Below are 21,080 nucleotides of genomic sequence, written 5' to 3' on the forward strand. Positions count from 1 at the left end.
ATCACTTGGGAACTGGGTGTGTGGGGAGTAAATGGACAAAGACCTAGGGTATGGAGAAATATTGGAACATTTGAAGACTCAGAAAACAGCATCCCTCTCCCTGCCCCAAGGCATGTACCAGAATGTGTGGCCATAAAGCAGAAGGAGGAGATAGGGAAGTGAGCTGATTCTAAGGCTAGAGCCCATAAAACTGGGGCCCAGGGTGCTTTTGAGCCTGGAATTAATCTACTGAAAGCCTTTTTTAAAAAAGAAAGAAAAGAAAAAATCCTCCTCAGTCCTAGTATGCTGAGGGAAATGGAGATAGGACAGAAAGGGGAAAGGAAGACTATTAGAGGAGACTCAGGATAGAGTTATGGTTATGTTTAGATGGCTAAGTGGACCCTGGAGCATTGTTCTACTGTCCTGCGGTTCACCTACAGGAAAAAGCCAAATCTTGTAGGGCCTTATCTAATCAACCAATAAACGTTTATTAAGTACCTACTTTGTGCCAGGCTATTTTGTATTTGGGCTGAGGTGTCAAACGTATGAGTATTTATGGATGAATATTTGTGTTCGTGTGTCTGTTTCTATAAAAACATATCTATATATCTGTCTGTATGTAAAAATCTGGAAGACTCTCAAGGTGAGAGTTTGCTTCAATTTGCTTCAATTTCTATCTAGCATCAATCACTGAATAGTTGCAGCCTCAGTCAAACTGAAACCTGTTGAAGACCTTAGTTGTAGAAGATCAAGGTCTCCCATTTCATCCAGGGCCATCTCCAGTCGTTCTGATCTATATAGCTCTGGAAGGGAAAGCAAACACAGCCCTCCTTCATTCAAATCTAATTCACTTACAAGTCATGGCATCCCTCCCTGATGTCCCTTCGAGAATCAAGGACAATCTATGTACGTATATCTCTATCTATTTTTTTATATATATATATGTGTACATATACATACATACACCCATACATATATGCTTGCTATGTGTGTGTATATATACACATCCATATATGTATATGTGTATTATATACCCCCCATACATTCATGTACATGTTAATTCTTTGGATAGTAATAACTCAGTTATTAGTGTAATAGTGTCGTAGAATAGATAAAGGGCTAACTTCAGCCCAAGGGTTATGAAGACTCAGGTTCCAGTGCTGCTTCTGAATAACTCTCCTTGCCTCTGCTCTTAGTTTTCCTCATTTACTTTAAAATTCAATTCACAGAGCCAGGAGGACCTGAGTGCAAATGTAGCCTCAGACATTTAATTGTATAACTCCAAAAATTCATCTGTAGCCTCCAAAAAAATCATCTGCAATTCAAAACCTACTTCCATTGGAGAAGGAGCTCCTTACCTTTAGTAAAGGGAGACTGTTTCTTGGATGAAGGTTGAGGGAGAAGGAGAAGAACCCTGAGAAAATAAGCAATTGTATCTGTTATCAAAAACTCTAAGGTTTCTAGGCATTTCTTCCTGGGACCCTTCCTTCCCTAGAGCTCTGTATCTGCAGGTTCCCTCTCCTTTTACCAGCCATAGTTTGTACCTAATATATCAACTGTTCCTCAGGTTTGGGGGTTTCCTCACTGAGAAACGGGCTGTCTCTAGGATTTCTGAAGGGTAACAGCACCATCCAGGGGCCATTAGAAACAATACAAGGCACTTAGTTACTGTGCAAAGTCCTGTAGAAGCTTTTCATCTCTCTTAAGCCTGACACAGGGATATTTATTGCTCATTTGACAAAATTTCTCAGAAATCTATAGCTCCTCATCTCTACTGTGGTCCATGCTGTGGCTCAGATTTCCCAGATAGAGGCAGTATCATGAAATCACACAAATTGGCTTTTCATAGGATTTAATTTTAAAGATGGTTTGTCTAGAAATCTGACTCTTCTCCCTCTCACCTCCCACCTCACTACCCCCTACCCTTTTTTTTTTTCCTTAGATGAGGAAAAGGAAGTACAAATAAGTTGTCACTTATCTGAGATCACCCAGATAACAAGTACCAGAGATATAGCCCAGGACTTCCAACTCCAAATCTAATGCTTTTTTTTTTTTTTTTTTTTTGGCTGAGGCAGTTGGGTTTAAGTGACTTGCCCAGAGTCACAGAGCTAGGAAGTGATGTGTCTGAGGTCAGATTTGAACTCAGGTCTTCCTGACTTCAGCACTGGTGCTCTATCCACTGGCCACCTAGTTGTTGCTCCCCCCACCCCACGCGCCTTTTGAGATGCCATATTTCTGGGGACATTCCTAAGACTCTCCCTTATACCCCCTTCCCCATTCTCCTTAGTTTCAGTCATTTCTGCCACATGGAGGCTCTCAGAAGTTTAAACTCATCTATGCAACTTAGATTTCGACACTTCTTTACAATTCACTCAGTTCTCTCCTCAGTTTTCTTGAGATAAGTAATACAAGGATTCAACCATTCCTTTACAAAATGAGAAACTGAGACTCACAAAGATGTGACTTTTGGGTATCACACAGTTTAGTAAAGGTCAGAGTTGGGATTCAAACTGAGAGTTGAAAGAGAACTTTGAGATCACCTAGTCCCTATTTTTCCTTATTTTATTTTTTGGGGGTGTGCCTCCCTTTTTTATAGATAAAAAAACTGAGGCACAGACAGGTATAAAGTGATTTTCTCAAGTCTCAAGTCTATTGATTCCAGGTAGTGAATTTCTTCTAGCATGTGTATAAATGTGTGTGTGTGTGTGTGTGTGTGTGTGTGTGTGTGTCTCCTCTGTGTGTGGTATATCTTTAAGGTTTGTAAAGCATTTTATAACCATTACCTTGTTTTATTTTCAGGATAAACCTGGGAGGTAGGTGCTATCATTGTCCTTATTTTACAGATGAGGAAACTCTAGCACACAGGTTAAGAGATTTGCTCAGGTTCACATAGCCAGGAAGTGTTTTTTAGGTCACACTTGAACTCAGAGCTTTCTTACTCTTGATCCAGAGTACACTATTCACTTCTCCACTTGGTTTCAGGGCCAAAATTAAAAATCAAATTTTCTTTTTTTCTTTTCTTTTTTAAATTGTATCATTTTATATTTAATACACACAATTACCAAGACTCCATAATCTTTTCCCTCCATAAAATTAAAGGATATCATTTCAGTTTGGCAAAACCATGTGCTGAGAATGACAAAAATAAAATTTTCTTAGTCCAAATCAAGTGTACTTTCCATTATATCAAACTGCTTTATAGTTAATGGCTAATTAGTGACTTGGCTGAATTGCCTCTCCCAAAGATATTTGATTTTAAAAGAAAATGACCAGGAAATAACTAATATTTAACTGTGGTGAGCTTTTTCTTCTCAAAACACAGCCAGGTGATAAAAGTTCAGATCTTTTATTATCTCCAATATAGCCCGGTTAGCTTAGAGGCCTATCTCTCTGCTTGGTTCCAAGAGCTCTCTCCGAATGTCGCCAAATCCAAAGGTTTTGTCCTTCAGCCTCTGCCTCTGCTTTCTTCAGCCTCCAGCCAGCTCCACTCTTCATGTCATTCCAGTGAAATCTGTCCAAGAGCCTCTATCTGTTTCTTTTATACAAGAGGGAGGAATTGTGGGATACGAGAGAGAGAGGGATTATGGGTTTTCTCCCATAGTGCTCTCTGGCCCTAAGAGCTTCAAGGGAGGTGTGAACTCATAAAGTTACAAAGTTTACTTTGTGAAGCTGGCATACTTGTGAACTCCAATGAGTAAAGGTGCAAACACAAGCATTGTACTAATTAGTTCTACTTAGTACCTTGTTTCAGGTTCTGTCCAAAACATCTTCTTGTAAGATTAGATCAACTCTAATTAGTTAGCAGTTAGTAAGGATTCCAACATTTAACCCCAAGTAGAAAATCAGTAATAGTGGACTTTGGTGGTATGAGGAGGTATTTTTGAATGACTTATTTTAACATCTTAATTTTATAAGTGTTTTTAACTTTGAGTACTTTCCCTATCTGTTAGCTCATTTCCGTTCCCAACTTTCCCCTTAATTTCATGAGATCAGTAAGAAGACAAGAGATTATTACACCAATTTCATGAAAGAATAAACTGAAGTCTAGAATGGGATCACTTTAGGTCACACTGCCTTTAAGTGGCAAAGCTGGGCCTATGTATCTCCAGGTCTCCTAGTCAAAGTTCTGTTTACTGATATGTTCTACTTTTATCTTTGCCTTCTTTTTTCCTTAGCCAGACTGCTCACAGGTGACTACAGCCAATTATTTTTTTCCATGTCCCAAGCCAAATGTTCAACCACCATATTGTCTAGAGTCCTGCTGATTACCTGGCTCAACAAATCACAGTGACTGTTAAGAGCTGGGAATTTAGCAGTTCCTACAGGACATCTACTGATCCAAGAGAAAAAGGGAAAAAAAATTATCTGAGAAGTGAGAAGGAATATTAATTAATTTGCTGTTCAGTAGTTTTAGTTGGGCCCATTTGGAGTCTTCTTGGCAAAGATATAGGAGTGGTTTGCCATTTCCTTCTTGAGCTAATTTTACAGATGAGGAAACCCTCAACAAAACAAAACAAAACAAAATCCTCAGGGTTAAATGATTTGGCTATAATCTCATAGTCAGTATCTAAGAATACATTTAAACTCAGATTTTTTCATCACCTAGCAGCCCATAATTATTTATATTTCTATTTAATAGATATTAAATGTCTGAATATGAATGTGTTCTTAAATGGATATAGTAGTGTGCATGCCTATTAATAATATCACAATGTTCCTATAGTGCTTTAAGGTTAACAGGATGTTTTCTTTACAACAATCCAAGTAAAATGCTAGGATTATTATATCCATTTTTTAGATTAGGAACCTGTCTCAGAAAAGTGAAGTGATTTACTTATAGACATACAGCCAGTAAGCAGGACTTGAACATAGTCATCTGACCACAAGGGAAAGTCTCTCTCTACTATTTCATTCTCATGCTGTTTGAATCAATAATTTTATATTTGACTCCCACTCATATATTATCTAAGCTTCTTCCTGACCCTGTGGAAATATGAGGTGCTATCAAGGCATTAACAAAGAAAACTAGCAAATCTCTCCCCATTAGTTTTGATTCCAGAATGAAAATAATCTTGATCCTTCCTTTCCAAGATTTAAATGAGTTTTCCCCTCTACAAATTCCTAGTTACTTGGATTTTACTTTACTTTACTTTTTTTTTCCTCTTGAGGCAATGGAGTTAAGTGACTTGTCCAGGGTCACACAGCTAGTAGGTGTCAAGTGCCTGAAGTCAAATTTGAATTCAGGTCCTCCTGACTCCAGGCCGCATGGTGGGTTTTGGCTTTCTTTGTATTTGTCTTACCTTGTCTTACTAAAGTCACATACTTGTGTGATCTTCTCTTGATCTGCATTGGAGTATATAAATATATTAAAGATAGGGGTTAGTAACAGCAATAATAGCTAAAGTTTATATGATGCTAACTAGGAGCCAGGCTCTGTGCTAAGTACTTTGCAGTTATTGTCTCATTTGATAACTCTGGAAGGTAAGTGCTATTATTATCCTTATTTTTTACAGCAAAGAAACTGAGGCAAATAGAAATGAAGGTCTTGTTCTTTAGTCCTTCCTGTTGTGTTTCACTCTTCGTGACTCCATTTGAGATTTTCTTGGCAGAGATACTGGAGGGATTTATCATTTCCTTTTCCAGCTTATTTTACAGAAGAGGAAACTGAGGCAATCAGAAATGTCTGAGGATGGATTTGAATTCGATCTTCCTGACTCCAAGCCCAACACTTATTCACTACACCATCCAGCTGCCTCTGTATATTATATTTTATTATGTTATACTATATGCAACTTTGTACCTTTACTGCTTAGCACAGTGCCTCTAGATAATTTATGTTGGAGGAGTAAGGAGCAGAGACTGAATTCTGGACCTAGAATTTTGTCAAAATAGAGAATTCCTAGTGTGGAAACATCATACAGGATGTCTCTGTAACCTACAGTCTCAGCACCATCGTATGCCTGGCATGTAATAAGCTCTGTATAAAATGTTATCTTTCTTAGAGATAATCCAATTTCTCACACAGGTAGTGAAGGTCGGGTTTCAATTCAAAGCCAATTCTTTCTACTAGATTAAACTAATCTAGTTCAATAGTTAATAGTTAAATAGTTAAATAATGATAGGTGGTGCAGCAGCTAGAATGCTGAACACTTAAGCAAAACTGAGTTCATCTCAGCTTCAAACATTTACTTAATTCCATGACTTGAAGTGGCAAATCACTTAGCACTTTCAGCCTCAGTTTCCTTATCAGTAAAATGGGTATAATAATAGTACCTACCTCCCACAGTTGTAGTAAGAATCAAATGAGAGGTGCTCCATAAATGCTAGCTATTATTGTTATTACTTAACTCTGTTATCTCACCTAGAGAAATTTGCATTTTAAAAGGATTGCTACTAAGGGGTGAAGGGAATAAACATTTATTAAACACTACTATTAGCTAGGCAGTATGCAGAGTGCTGTATACATATTCTCTCTTTTGAGTTTCCCAACATCCCTGGGAGGCAGGTACTATGATGTAAGCTGCAAAACTGTATGTAAATTGTAAACTCTAGTTTACAGTTGAGGAAAATAAGGTAAGCAGAAGTTAAGTAAATCAAACTGCTGATCCCAAGCCCAGCCTCTGTTCCCTCCATCATCTAGCTGTAGAGAGCTCATGCTTAGCATAAAGCTCTAAGTTATTTATGGTGGGATTTGACATTTAAAAGGGGGGGGGTGATTCTGGGAGGCATTTTTGGGAAGGGCTAATAATATGTTACATTTCATAAAAATGTTTTACTGCAATTAGCTTCTGAGACTAACTTGAATGAATTGAACTCATTTTTACTTTGTTGTCTCATTTTATTAGGCAACTAGGCGCATAATTGATTGAGCAATGAGCATTGGGCCTCGAATCAGAAAACCTAAACTTTTATATACATACACATATATATGTATATATATTTACACACACATATATGTTCACATAGTTATATGTAACCAGGTGCACTTAATTCTTTTTTGTTTCAGTTTCCTTAATTTCAAAATGGAGATAATAATAGCACCTAGTTCCCATGGTTATTGGGAGAATCAAATGAGGTAATATTTGTTAAGTGCTTAGCACAGTGCCTTATTAATAATAAATGCTATATAAAAGCTAGCTATCCTTCTTCTTCTTCAAAACTTCCCCCATCCAACCCCCAAAGTGAGCTTAATGGGCAAGAAGTTATAATAATTTCACAGATGCAAGAACTTAAATGACTTGCCCAATATCATACAACTAATAGTGCTTGAGCTTAGGCCCTCCTAATATCAAAGCCAGCCTTCTATCTGTATGTTAGACTATGTCATGTCATGTCAGCTAGGTGGTGCAGTGGATAGAGAATAGAGAGCACTAGGCCTGGAGTCAGGAATCTAGTTCTTAGACACCTACTAGTTGTGTGACCCTGAGCATCCTGATTGTTTCAGTTCTCTCAGTTATAAAATAAGCTGGAGAAGAAAATGGCAAACCATTCTAGTATCTTTGCCAAGAAAACCTCAGAAGAAGTCATGAAGAGTTAGACGTGACTGAAATGACTGAATAACAAAATATATCAAGTGATATTGAATTGTTATATTATTACCATATTATATCTCTGCCCAACATACAGTAAGTATTTATTTAATAAATGTTTGTTGATTTGAATAACAATAATGATAAATGTAATTTATACAGTGTTTTCTCATTCCTTTTCTTCCTGGATCTCCAAAACAAGCCCAGAGTAGATAGTACAAATACCCTTATCCCTGCTTTACAGAGAAGAACACAGATGCTCAGAGAAGAGAGGAGACACACACATCAACAGTAAGATAGGCAATATAAAAGTGATCCAAGCCTATTTCCCATTCATAAAATGAGTGGATTGAGCTATATAAGTTCAGAGTTTTCTTTAAATTCTAATATGCTAAATTGGGCATATAGTCCATTGAACTATAATGGTTCCTGAATTCACTGCTTTTGTAGGAAAAGATAAGACTTTAAACCACACCTCTATGAATTGTTGCCTTTTTGATTGTTTTGGCCCCTTCATTGGCTCTCTATTCATTATATTTGACTGTTTTAAAGGGTCAAAAATCCCAGTGGAGCAAAAACCACAGGGACTATTTTGAAACAATGCTTTCTAAGTCAGATATCACTGAGAATCTCCCAAATTGGTAAACCAGATCCTTATTGGGCACCTATCATATATGAGGCAAGACTTGGTTCTAGAGGCATTAACTCAAACTAGGAAGCTTGGACTCCTATTATCTGAGAGATTTGCTCACCCCAAAGCTAAGGGGGAAAAATCAATGATAGAATAAGGAATGTCTGAGCTGTCATGAGATCTTTTTCAATTTCACCCCAACAGCCTCCTTTTGGGGGGGGGGACTAAAATCTAGAGCGAACACATGACATTCTAGGGGTCACTCAGTGGATAGGTGGCAAAGTTTGATTGCTTTGTTTCCCTCTGACTGTTTCCCCACTTACAAAATAATCATTGCATTCTGTACCTCATACTTATTAGTTAAGTGAATTTGGATGAGTGACATTTTGTCAGAAAACAGAGATCCAGGAAATAAATTGACTTGTGCAAGGTAAAGAATCAACAGCAAATCCCAGGCTGTTACTTAGTTTTCTTGACTTCTTGCCTGGCAATCTTTTCCAGTGTAGATGGAATGAGCAGTCGTATCAGAAGTCTTACATTCATTTCTTGTCTCTGAGACTTTTGACCTGAGTGACCTTTAATAATTCTCTTTGGCTGCTATTTCCTCCTTTATAAAATGGGGAGTTGAAGAAATGTTTCCTATGGTGTAGGAAATGATGAATTGGTTGATTTAGAAACATGAAAAGACTTAGCTATACCAAGGAAGGTACCTCTAGAGAAACAGATGAGGGGAGGAATTAAGCATAATATGGTCTTACATATACATTTAAGAGAGTATATGTGTTTATATGTTTATATTTATAAATATATTTGCACATGTATCTATATTGATGTTTATGTGTAACTTATATATGGGGGGGAAGGAAAAAATAGAGTTAAAAAGTACACAGCTAGAACCAAAAGCAAGGAAGCTGGGAAAAGCTGGACAGCTTTGAAAACAACGTTTATTTATTATATGTTTTCTTGAAATGGAAACTTATGGTTTTATATTAAGTTGTCTCTTTTGGTTTGCTGTGTACATAGTAATTCTTTTTCTTTCCTCATGTTGTATTTTAGTGTAAATTTAAAAAAAAAATCAAAACATTTAAAAATTACCAAAAATTTAATAATTTTACCCCAAAATATGAAGGAATTGGGCTGACTGGCCACTTCTTTCTGTAGAGCTATTATTCTATTATAGATCTATGGCTTATAACTTTGTATAGTCAAATAATGATAGCTAGCATTTATATAGGCTTACTAAATACTTTGCAAATATTGTGTTATCTTCACAATAACCCTAGAAGGTAGGTGCTTTTCTTATCCCCATTTTACAGAAGAGGCAGACAAAAATTAAGGGACCTGCTCAGAGTTACACTGATAATAAGTGTCTGAGGTCACATTTGACTTCCTGATTTCAGGTCCAGTTCTCTGGACCTGGTCCACTGTACCATTTAGCTGCCTCTAGTCATTGATTCCCCTTTGTGAAATGAATGGAGGGGCCTCTGGCTCTTGGAAGACTGTTTCATTGGGGTAAAAAGCTCTGACAGAACCCAACAAGATAGAGAAGCTTTGAGGATAGGCCAGGGCTGGGGAAACTTTTTTCTGCCAAAAGCCATTTGGATATTTATAACATCATTGGTGGGCCATATAAAATGATCAACTTACAGAATTCAAGCAGTGGGAGGTTGTTGTACCTAGCTTTCAGCTCATCATCACCTGTAGTTTTTTTAAGCAAATGATTTTATAGACTTTCTAACATCTGAAGGCTAGAGATTCCTCATCCCTTCTATAGGCCATTAACAAACTGTATTTCCTGAGGTTGGTAGAACATCCTAGTCAGATGAAGAAAAGCTCTTTATCAAGAGTTTGGGCCATTGAACTTCAGAAAATGGTTCAAAATAGAAAATGGCCCCTAGTCCTGTGTGGCCCCTTTCTACTTCCAAACTGAAAGTTGAGGTAGAAAATACAGACAAAAGAGTTATAAAAATCTAATCTTATAATGCTCTCAATGTGTGTTCTCTGTACAAATACCAACTTGACACATTACCCTTGAAACTAGAATGTATCCATATCACCATTCTTTTCTTAATTTTAATTTTTTTATATTTGTATTTTGAGGAAATCAGGGTTAAGTGATTTCGGCCCAGGGTCACAACAGCTAATAAATGTCTGAGGTGACATTTGAACTCAGATCTTTCTGATTCTGGCTGGTGCTCTATCCACTGAGCTACTGAGTTGCCTTCCCTCTTACCCATATAATGATTCTGTTGAGAATGAAATTAGGAGTTATAAAAGATGGATAAATAAGAGCTCCTTTTTGGAGAATTCCCCTTTCTCTTCCTTCCCCCCTCCCCCCCCCTCGCCAAAGAACATTGATGGAATTGGTTTTATTATGTATACAAAGTAAATAATAAATATCATTTTTGGAGATATTTAGTCAACTCTTCTTCTAGGACTCATGTTTAATACAAACACATAGATTACTATAAGAATAATTATATCTCATAAGATACCATACATTAGAGAGGATGAAGAAGTAGAGGAGTTTTAAGACCTCAAAGAAAAGTTCTCCAAATTAAGCCAACTAACTTGGTTCCAAATCCAAACAAAAGAAGGATTAGTTTATTGAGATTTTCTTAGTTTCTTTTGCTGGAGCCTCTCCCAGATCACATTTGTTAGCCATCTGTATCCCACAGAATTCTGTTCTGGACCCTCTTCTCTTTTCCCTCTAATCTACTTCTCTTGGTGATCTCGTCAACTCCTATAGATTTAATTACCATTTCTATGCTAATGATTCTCAGATCTACCTCTCCTGCTCCAACCTTTCTCCTAATCTCCAATCTCTAGATATCTTTCCGATATCTTCAAATAGATATCCAATAGACATTTAAATGAAACAGCACTTACTATCTTTTCCCTTAAAAACTCCTTCCTCCTAACTTCCCTATTACTGTAGAAGACAATACTATTCTCCCAGTCCCTTACACTCACAATGCTGGCATTATTTTTAATTCCTTACTATATCTCTTAATGCTCATATCCAATCTGTTGCTAGGGTCTATAGATTTCATCTCTGCAACAACACTCTCTAACACTGCCATTATTGTGGTACAGACCCTTATCATCTTATACCTGGATTATTGCAATAGCTTGCTGGTGAGTCTGCACAGCAACCCATCTTCCATTCAGTCACCAAAGTGATTTTCCTAAAGCACGAGGCTGACTATATCACCCCTCCTCCCGATTAATACTCTCCAGTGACCCCTTATTGCCACCAAAATCAAACACAAAAATGCTTGTTTGGCATTAAAAGCCCTTGATAGCCTAATAGCTTCTTCCCCTTCCAGAATTCTAATATTTTATTCCTTGACACATACCCTTCAATCACCAGTGACAATGATCTGAGTATTGCACAAACTAGGCTGTTTTTTTTGTTTGTTTGTTTGTTTGTTTTCCCTGGCTAAACTCAATGTTCTTGCTCATCTCTGCCTCCTGACTCCCCTGGCTTCCTTTAAATCTCAACTAAAATTCCATATTCTATAGGAAGCCTTCCTCAATGCCTCCTAATTCTAGTGCCTTTCCTCTTAATTATTTTCTCTTGATCTTGCACATAGTTTGTGCATATCTGTTTGTTTGCTGTTTCCCCTATTAGTCTGTGAGCTCCCTGGGGGCAGGCACTGTTTTTTGTTTTTTTTTGTCTCTTACTGTAATCTTCAGGGTTTAGCACAGTCTCTGGCACATAGTAGGTACAGGCATATCAGATACTGGAATACACTAAATACACTACAAGTTCTTCAGTGAAATGCAAAGCAATATGAAAGATATTGGATCTAATCCAGAAAGACAAGGTGGATAAAACACATTCCTCAAATTAAATGGGTCGCCTTTTGTATTAGTAGAAGTATGTTGAACAAGCCTTGCAGAGAAAGAATAAATAGAACTAAGGAGTTTGTGGCTGTCAGACTGGATGTATTTGGGAAATTAAATAGTTACCTTGATATAGATTATTTCCTATAGGAACTTCTTCACTGTCACTATTTTCTTAAAAATGGCAAATAAATCAAAGAATAAAAAGATACTTGGTAAGTATAAGTAACAATGAATTAGATATAAGTAGTGGCATAAGAGAAATAAATTAATAAAATTTATAACACAATGTAACAGAATAAGTAGCACGTTGGGAATTAAAGCTATGTTCTTTGACTCTGAAGCCAATTATCATCTTACTTTACAATTTCCATTCAAACATTTCACCTGAGAAGGTGCAGGATGGATGTGGAAGAATGGATGGACAGCCTCAGTTAAAATAACAATAAACAACTCAGTTTTCTATATCACTGTGACTTTCATCACAAATAAAGTATTTCAGTAAAATATTACATTGGATAAAATTTCAGGAAAACAAAACGAGACAAAAATAAAATAGAATGAAGTAATGTGGATCTGTTACAATCTGTTGAGATGGAGGGAACACTCACCCTGAGGAAATCACGTATCTACCATATTCAGCTACATTTAGGGACAAGGCAGGGAATGATGAAAGCTATGTTGGAAAAACCGTTTGCAATCAAAGCTTGGAGGAAATCAAAGGGAGCCCTTAGCTGTTTTGTCTTTAGCTGAGTGATGGAGAGAGAGGGTTTAATGCTCTACTATTATCTTGTTTTGCTATCTTGACTTTGTTTCCTGTAGATTCCCCCTGAGCTTTCGACTTGCTATTTATGCCTCTATTATTGGAGACAGTCTGTGCTTTGGACTATGCTCTGATTTCTCTTTGCCCTCTTGGAACTTAGCCTTAGGATCAGATCCAGGGCCTTATCTCCTCCAGTTTGTTAAATTGAGACTAGCATCTGTTAATCCCATCCTATCAGGTACTGCTCCTCCCTTCCTTCCTGTCTTCCCTCAAACCCTGGGTTAGCAGAGCATGGCACCTGTACAGTAGCAATACTTTACTTTCACCAAGAAGAGGAAGCAATAAAAAAAAAAATTGAAATGGACCATGAACTTATAGTTTGTGTAAAGCTCTCTCTCTCCCTATTCCTTTTTGCCCTGGAGAGATAGAGAAAGGTTTGTTTTCCGTCATGGACTGAGGAAGTTTTCCTCTGAAACCTCCCCTTAATGAAAATACCAGGAGAGAAAGTTGGGTTTTTGGTTTGTTTCTTACATGGGAGTAGGAGTAATGAATTGTCATTAGGAGCCATAGGAGGACATAAAATGTCTGAGGACAGATCAACTAGGGACCTACTTATAGAGAAGGCATAACTAGGAATCATAAGGAGAGAATATAGCTTACAAACCCAGCATACAGAGATGAGCAATGGAAGCTGGGATCCTAGACAAGGACTCAACTCTTTAAATTCATCTTTCTAGGGTCCATACAGGACTACCCGCCCACTAGCTAAAAGAGAGACTGAACTCATGATTTAACTACAAAATTTTAGAGTCTGGAAGAGCTTGGGTCTTAAATTACATGGGGGAAGAAGTTTAAGATCTCATTCTGCACTGACTGATATATATATATATATATGTGTATATATATATATAGATATATATATATTTTTTACTTCAGTTTCAATTTTGTTCTTTGAACGTTAGTGTGGTAAGCTACTAAAAACCCAGGCCTCAGTAAAATTCAGAATTTCCAAATTTTTGGCCTGAAATGGGCAAATTACTATGGAAAGTTCTCATCACTGAAACCTAAGTTTGTACAAGTCCGCAGAAAATGGACCACCATGCAACACAGAAGCAGGAGGTGATTCATTCCAAACAAAGCAGTCTTTTCAGAAGCAACTTTCTGTATTCAGTTGTTTCCTTAGCTGGTTAAAGGAGAGATCAAAGTCAACACCAAAATGAAAAGAAAAAATATATTTCATATATAAACATATATATATATATATATATATATATACACACACACACACACATAATAAGATATAAAGGGGAGGTTTCAGAGAAAAACTTCCTCAATCCATGACAGAAAACAAACCTCTATCTCTCCAGGGCAAAAAGGAATAGGTAGAGGGGAAGGGAGCTTTACACAAAATAATATAAAATATAATTATATCTGCTTTAAATTGATCTCTTCAAACAAACTCTGGAAAATGAAAATGGATAAAAGTAAAGACTTTGCCTTGATTATGATTTATTAGAGAAGTTTAACTACTAACAAAGTTTAGCTAATATAATTGCCAGAGGCAGAAGCAGAAAACTTGAAAACTACTTCAGTTTGGAGTCACTTAATTTCTTTAATACTCAAGAGATTCATGGCAGTGAAGGGCAATCCAGGTTGAGAGTACAAACTCATTCAAAAAATATTAGGAGGAAAGTGACAGATGATTATGAACAGCAAAATCTCAGAAAATAGGAAAGAAATAGAGGAAAAAATAAGTATATAGTAAGTTTGGTATAAGATTCACCTAAACCAAATTATCCTGAGTGCCTTTGTCATAGAGAAATCTAAACCTTGGAGATTTCCTTGTCCAACTGGGAGAATAACAAATAGATATGAATGAAACAGATCTGTCACTATTTTTTATAATTATCTATTAGAAGAACCAACAACAACAGTAGGAGAACTACTTGGACTCTCCCACCTCTGTACCCGGAAGGATGCTGAAGTTAGCTTGTCAGCTCTCAAGAGTCATAACTGATGTTATGCCACTGAACACTTTCTATTACTCAACTATATGACTGGATTTTGTAGATATGAATATTATCCATATTGATGCAGAGTTCAACACATATATGCTTGCCTATATTCTGCTCTGGTCCACATTGTATAAATTTGCTGCAAGGATTTTTTAACACATGTTAGAGGATTTCTTTACTTCTACTTTATTGTTTGTTGAATGTTTTAAAAGCATTTGATTTGATAAGAGAAAAATCTACCTTTAAGGCTTTCTTTCAACCATGTATGTATGTAACATTCATAGATCAAAATTATTCAAGATTCTTGAGAGGCTCCTTGGAAGCAAAATAAATGGCTTTAATGACCTTCTGATGACAAATATCTAGTAAAAAGCAGGGATATACTGACCATTGTATAGTCTATTGGAAGAGATCCTTTATCACTCAAAATATTCTGAGTATGAACACAGGAAAAACCGAGTATATGAAGAAGATTTATTAGCCATATTAAGGCTTACATACAGTTAGATGAATAGCCTATAGAGATTATCTATGTATCTATCTATCATCTATCTGTCTTCCTGTTTTGGATAGATAGTAGAAGTTGATGGATTGGGTCTAAAATTAAACAGGAAAAGAAATTGTCTTTGGGAAATTTTAGAGTCCTTAATTGCCTCATTTTTCTTTTAGAATTAAAGGCTTATCTTTTTAATTTCAATATTCCACTGGTACTATGTAACTGTAATTCAATCAGTTTATCAATCCACAAGCATTTATCGCATATCAGGCAAAGTGTGAGGTGCTAGAGGTACAAAGAAAAATGGGGAGTTTATATGTTATAGATGGAGATGACATTTGCATATAACTATATATACAAATAAGTATAAGGTAATCTTTTTGAGAAGGAGGCTGAGTTGCAGAAAAAATATCAGAAAATATAGGAGGCATATGAAAAAAACTGGGGGTTCTATGATGCCGAGGTGAGGTAAGAGTGTATTCCAGACATGGGGAGGGAGACTATGTGGGGGAGAGGAACCTGTACAAAGGCACAGGGAAGGGAGGTAGAATGTTAGAGAAACCACAGGCTATTTGGGCCAGGCAGAAGTGCAGAAAGGAAATAACATAATTAATAAGGTTGAAAGGTTAGTGGGAGTCAGGCTGTGAAGGTCTTTAAATGTCAAAGAGGAGTTTGTATTTTATTCTAGACTTAGAGATGATAGAAAACCAAAGGAATTAATAAAGATCAGACTTATGCTTTAGGAAAATTATTTGAATCTGCACAAGGAATAGAGTGAAGTGGAGAGGAACTTGGGGGCAGGGAGCAGTATAGGAGGTTATCACAATTGTCCAGGCAACAGTTGATGAGGTCTTGACCTTGGGTGGTAGCTGTGTGAGTGAGGAGCAGGGAACAGATGTGAGATATTGTAGAGATAAAGTGAACAAAAGGCATAAAATACTCATCTCTGAGGAATTTAAAATGAGAGTGAGCATAGTGCAGTGGAAAAGGATACTAGCTTTAAAGTTAAAGAACCTTGATTCTGACTTTACCTCTAATCATTACTACCGGTGTGATCTTTAGCAAATCACTCTATTTTCTAGGCTTTAGTTTCTTCATCTTTATATTATCTCATCTGCTCCTCACAATAACTCTGGGAGATAAATGCTCTTATCCCCTTTTACAGTTGAGGAAATGGAGGCAAAAAGCAAATGACTTGCTAGGATCACAAGTAGGAAATATTAAAGAACAGATTTGAGCTCCTGTCTTCCTGATACCAGACTCAGAACACCCATCTCCTATGCCACATAGTTGTCACATCATTAAAGAGAGGGATATAGATTGGATGGCCTTTGAATTTCCTTCTAGCTCCAGAGGTATGAATCTATGAGCCTGTAATACAGTGTATGTTAATAGGCTGCAACATATAATGAATAAGAAATTTCAAAGAAGAAACAGAATAAAAGATATCATTGATGAAATGTATGATTAAAAAATAATATAAATAGGCTGTCATGAAAATGAGGAAGACCAGTGGATGCATGGTATGTTCCCTTAGTATCCTGGACATTCCAATCAGTTCAGCAACATGGCAAGGAGGAGGCCCTAGATCACAGAACAGAAAAGGTCAACCAGTCTTCATTCTACACCACCAATAATCATGCCTACTTCAGCAAGGCAATGAAGGCACAATATCGCAAAATGAGATAGTACCCAGACACTGAACTTTCTACTTTTATCATGATCAGCAGAGTGAACCACATTTGTAACTCTGCTCAGTTTTCCATTATGGCTAGTAAATGCCTATTTTCTACATAACCCTATGGCATTCTACCACAGATTTTCTTTCAAATCATTCATGATTCTTCTGTTTTTTAAAAAATACATGCAAAGATAGTTTTCAATATCCACCCTTGCAAAATCTTGTGTTCCAAATTTTCTCCCTCCCTCCTCCTTTCCCCTCCCCTAGACAGCAAGTAAGCCAATATAGGTTACATATGTGCAATTCTTCCAAATGTATTAATAACTCTTCCAATTCTAAATCTACCTAATTGTACTATGGTCTCTAGGCTATATCTCTTAATTTTGTTGAAAAAACATAGTAAGAGACTTTATCTACAGTATTTTCCTAGATCTATCAGCCTGGGAACATTTTTTATTTTTTTAACTAATGAAATTAGTACAAAATGACCTATTCTTCTTCTTCTTTTTTTTTTTAATTTTTTATTTTATTTAATAATAACTTTGTATTGACAGAATCCATGCCAGGGTAATTTTTTACAACATTATCCCTTGCACTCGCTTATGTTTCGATTTTTCCCCTCCCTCCCTCCACCCCCCCCCCCAGATGGCAAGCAGTCCTATATATGTTAAATATGTTGCAGTATATCCTAGATACAATATATGTATGCAGAACTGAACAGTTCTCTTGTTGCACAGGGAGAATTAGATTCAGAAGGTAAAAATAACTCGGGAAGAAAATCAAAAATGCAAATAGTTCACATTCGTTTCCCAGTGTTCCTTCTTTGGGTATAGCTGTTTCTGTCCATCATTTATCCATTGAAACTCAGTTAGGTATGACCTATTCTTCTTAAAAAAAGAAATTATTAATATCCTCTCTTTTTATATCTCACCTTCATTTCTGGATATGTTCTTTGTCTATCCTCCTACCCAAGAAACTTTTCCCTGTAACCAAAACCCCCCCAAATTTAAAAGTAGTTCAGCAAAACTAACTAACTTGATAGTAAAATCTAACTGTTCCACACTCATAGTCCTTATCTTTTACAAGGAAAGGAGGCAGGCAACTTTTTTCTTCTTTTAGGCCATGCTGTCATAATTACATTTACAACCTCTTCCTTCTTTCTTTCCTTCCTTTCTTCTCTCCTTCCCTCCTTTCTTCCTTCCTTCTTTCCTTCTCCCCTCCTTTCTTCCTTCTCTTCCTCCTTTCCTTCTTTCTCTCCCTTCTTTCCTTCTCTCCTCCCTCTCTCCCTCCCACTTTCCTTTTTTCTGGTTCTCTTTATTTTATTCATCAATCTTTGCCTCTCTGAATTCTTCTGTTTCTCCTTTCTTATAACAATTACATTCAGTGCATTTTTGCCACACCACAACTGTAGTTGTTGGACATGAACTTTATTTGAATTTCTATACTACGGAATTTGGTGCTGTGGCTTTTCTATCTTTGACTTTCTGGTCTAGTAGTGGGATCTCCAGGTTGAAGAGCAGAGACATTTTCTTTCTTTTTTCTAACTTTTAAATTTTTTCTTTTTCTTTTTTTCCTTCTTTCCTTCCTTCCTTCTTCCCTCCCTCGATTCCTTCCTTCCCTCCTTTCTCCCTCCCTCCCTTCTTTCCTTCCTTTCCATAATTCCAAAATTGCTTTCCAGAATGATTCGGCCAATTCACAGCTCCACCGGTAAATTTTTTTCACTACAAATTTGTGAGATCTAGAATGCATGTATTATTTTCATTCTCTTGAAGGCGAAACAGGATAAACGATGTGGCCAGGATCGAACAGCTTTAGTCAGAGCTGGAAGCAGGACTGGAAGCACGTTTTTGGGGGAGGTTCTTTCTGACATCCTGTGAGGAACTAGGGAATTCCATCTATATTCAGGATTTCACCATTCTGGAGATGTGGGTGGAGTATTTTTAACCCCGAGCTAGAGCCCGCCCCTCGGTTGCACAAAACTACAATTCCCTTGGGTCTGTGCGGTGATGGGCGAGAAAGCGCTCTTACGTGTCAAAGGGTCGGAGAAAGGAGTGGAACCGGAAGGCCTGCTGGGAGAAGAGCCGAACTCCATTTCCCAGCAGCCTCCAGGCGCTGGGATAAGAGGAAGCGCTTATCTCTTCTCCGCGCGCGCGCGCGCGCCGAAGGCACGTAGCGTGGGTGACGCGTAATATGTGGGCCGCTCGGAGCCGCGGTCGCGCCGTGTGTGTGAGTGACTGAGGGAGTGAGGCACTGAGGAAAGAAGGGCGGGAGGGAGGGAGGGGAGACTGCTCGGCGGGGGTCGGGAGTGCTGCGGGAGACCCCGGGAAGGTAAAGCTGACGGCTGGGGATTGCCGGGGGAGGGGATGGGGCGCGCGCCCGGGGCGGGCGGGAGAGGGAGTCAGGGAGCGCGCGCGGGGCGGCGGCGGCGGCGGCGGCAGCAGCAGTAGCAGCAGTAGCAGCAGCAGCAGCAGCAGCGGGGGGGAGGGGCGACACCTGCACTGCCGGAGGGGAACCGGTGCCGGGGGCTCGGTGTCACTTGGGGCCGGTCTTCCCTCCTGCCTCGTGGGGGCGGGGCCTCAGCACTCCTTCTCTTCCCTCAGATCAACCTTCTCCTTTTCCTTCCCGAGATCTCCCCCCCCCAAAAAAAAAAAAAAAAAAACTTCTTGGGGAGTAACCTCTCCTCTCGGGGAGTAAACCTTTTTCTCTCCCTATCCTGATCACTCTTTTTCTCACCTCTTCCCTGCCTCCTCTTTCCTGCTATCTTCCCACCCTCCGTTCTCTTCCTCCTCCCCTCCCCCCGCCCCATCTTCTCTTCCCCTATGGGGTGGAGTGGAGGGGCATTGTTTCTTCCCTCCCCTCCCTCGAAATCCTCCCTAGCGTGTACGTGATGTGGGTTGGGGGTTCCATTTTCTCCCCTTTCCTAGTTATACCCGCCTCCCACACGGTTTCCTATCCCCTTGGTTGGGACCGATTGTCTCTTCCCACGTTTTCCCCTCCCCTCCCCTCCATGACCCTGTCCCGCCTCACTCCTGGACTAGGATTGGGGGAGGAGACGGGGGAGGAGCCGAGGGCGGCGATTCCCGGTTACTTGTCTTCTCCTCCTCCTGATGGGCTGGGAGTGCTGGGGAGCTTAGGTGGGTAGAGTTCGGTAAACTGATGTGAATTGAAACAAACGAAACCCCAAGCTAAGTACTCCTGCTCGGGTCCCGCAGACTTCTAGGGTTCTACCCTTCTTAGAAATTGGCAATCTCCAGCAATTTTCTAATTGAAGGCAATTTTTCTTTCCCTGTGCTTCTCTAAGAAGTCTTGAGTTTAAAATTTATTGATCAAGTCGTTGTAATTTGTTGTTGTTGTTTTGGAGGAGTGATTGTTTGCATCTCATTTTGTCAGGTGCCTTGAATTTTCAGTGAGGTATTATTAATGAACGATGCTCTTACTAAAGAATTTATGTTAGTGACAGCTTCCCTTATTTTAGTCTTTATTATATGATAGTTGAAGCATTTATTGGTTGTCTCAAGCCTGTAATTTTGTTCTTTTTCTAGTTTGTTGGATGTTAAAATGTTTTATTCCATGTTCATTTAAAAAGGAATTTAGTTTGAGTATTTTTCTTTATATTTATGCTGTCAAGATCTAGACTTGATGTTTGGAAATGAAATGCCTTCACTCGTTTTAGTTTGCATTGGAATTTTTGAATGGTGTGGGTAAGAGAGGCAAAGAATCTTCTACTTTGGCAAGGGTATAAAAAAAAATTAATGTTCTACAGTTTTGGAATAGTTACTGGCACAGTAACTGTCTCTTGATGTATCTCCCCCCACCCCCCATCATTAAAAAATAATTTTATGGCAAATATAGTCACATTAGTTATAAATGTTTTGAATTTACAACTACTTATTCCCGAGTTCAATGAATTCAATGGAATGGAATTCCATTCAATGAATGAAAATAAGAAGGATTTTTAAAGTTGAGATTTAATTTGTGGGTTTTAGGTGATTTCATGGTTTTAGTGATTTGGGGCCCCTAATTCATCCCAAGTAAAACAACTTGTAAAATAAAGATTAATTATAAATATGTATTATTTTGCTTATTTTAAAAATTACCATTATTTGGATTTTATATAAGGCAAAACAACTACACAAA

At 38.1% G+C, this 21,080-nt stretch overlaps 1 protein-coding gene across 4 annotated transcripts in view; it reads left to right on the forward strand.

The window, feature by feature from the left end:
* Positions 1-21,080, forward strand: part of DCAF1 (DDB1 and CUL4 associated factor 1) — a 111,831-nt gene that overhangs the window by 10,965 nt on the left and 79,786 nt on the right. The window contains exon 1 of one of the 4 annotated variants that reach the window (XM_051985691.1): positions 17,467-19,169. The exons of the other annotated variants lie outside the window; for them this stretch is intronic. The gene's annotated coding sequence lies outside the window, so the exon portion shown is untranslated. Of the gene's footprint in view, positions 1-17,466; positions 19,170-21,080 lie in introns of those variants that run through there. 4 annotated transcript variants of the gene reach the window in all.

This window comes from Antechinus flavipes, chromosome 1, assembly GCF_016432865.1.
Source record: "Antechinus flavipes isolate AdamAnt ecotype Samford, QLD, Australia chromosome 1, AdamAnt_v2, whole genome shotgun sequence".
Classification (NCBI taxonomy): Eukaryota; Metazoa; Chordata; class Mammalia; order Dasyuromorphia; family Dasyuridae; genus Antechinus; species Antechinus flavipes.